This window comes from Nerophis ophidion, unplaced genomic scaffold (genome assembly GCF_033978795.1).
Source record: "Nerophis ophidion isolate RoL-2023_Sa unplaced genomic scaffold, RoL_Noph_v1.0 HiC_scaffold_279, whole genome shotgun sequence".
In the NCBI taxonomy this organism is placed as follows: domain Eukaryota; kingdom Metazoa; phylum Chordata; class Actinopteri; order Syngnathiformes; family Syngnathidae; genus Nerophis; species Nerophis ophidion.
In genome coordinates, this window is record NW_026907201.1 from 36,044 (window position 1) to 37,500 (window position 1,457).

A 1,457-nucleotide genomic window follows, 5' to 3' on the forward strand; every position below is an offset into this window, starting at 1 on the left:
CTTTCGCAGGTCTATTACACTAAAAGTTGACACTCTGTCATATTTCCAGCTTTTTTTTGTGCTGACTTCCAGCAGATAGAGGGACCTATTTTGAATTCCCTACCCTGGTGCAGAACCACGGCAAGCCGGCCTTCCTAAAGGCACAGGCACATGGACACTCTGCCATAAGTGCAGCTTTTTCTTCTAAGGGTGCAGCGGCGGCGGAAGTCCACCGGAGGGCTCCAAATCCCCGCTTTCCTTTTTAGGCTTAAAGTGGCTTTTCCCTCCTTAAAAACTTGGGGAAATGGACAGCTTTTTGGGGGGGCACTTCCAGCAAATAGAGGGACCTATTTGGAATTCCCCACCCGGGTGGAGATCCACGGCAAGCCGGCCTTCTTAAAGGGACAGGCACATGGACACTCTGCCATCATTGCAGCTTCTTCTTTTTTTTTTTCCCCTGTCATATTTCCAGCTTTTTTGTGCTGACTTCCAGCAAATAGAGGGACCTATTTTGAATTCCCTACCCGGGTGTAGATCCACGGCAAGCCGGCCTTCTTAAAGGGACAGGCACCCTCCCTCCCGGAACACCTGCTTCCCTCCTCGGCGTCACCGAAATCCCACAAAATGACTCAAAATAGGGCCCCAAATGACATCACTCGGTCCGGTTTTTTGGGTCTCACTCGGGGGCTTCTTTGACTCTGGAAGGCATGGTGAACCAAAAGTGGACACTTGGAAAAAAATCCCCACTTTATAAGTTGACACTTAGAAAAAAATCCCGACTATATAAGTTGACACTTAGAAAAAATCCCGACTATATAAGTTGACACTTAGAAAAAATCCCCACTTTATTTTGGAAGTGTTGGTACACCAAAAGTTGACACTTAGAAAAAATCCCGACTTTATTTTGGAAGGGTTGGTACACCAAAAGTTGACACTTAGAAAAAATCCCGACTTTATTTTGGAAGGGTTGGTACACCAAAAGTTGACACTTAGAAAAAATCCCAACTTTTACACTTAGAAAAAATCCAGCTTTTTGTTGCTGACTTCCATTAAATAGAGGGACTTTTTCCATGTTTCTTAACCGGGTGTCGATCCAAGGCGGGTGGGCCTTCTGGAAGCGACACCCTCCTAGATACTCTGTCATATTTGCAGCTTTTTGTTGCTGACTTCCATTAAATAGAGGGACTTTTTTCATTTTTCTTAACCGGGTGTCGATCCAAGGCAGGTGGGCCTTCTGGAAGCGACACCCTCCTTGACACTTAGAAAAAATCCAGCTTTTTGTTGCTGACTTCCATCAAATAGAGCGACTTTTTTCATTTTTCTTAACCGGGTGTCGATCCAAGGCGGGTGGGCCTTCTGGAAGCGACCCTCTCCTTGACACTTAGAAAAAATCCAGCTTTTTGTTGCTGACTTCCATTAACTAGAGGGACTTTTTTCATTTTTCTTAACCGGGTGGTGATCCAAGGCGGGTGGGCCTT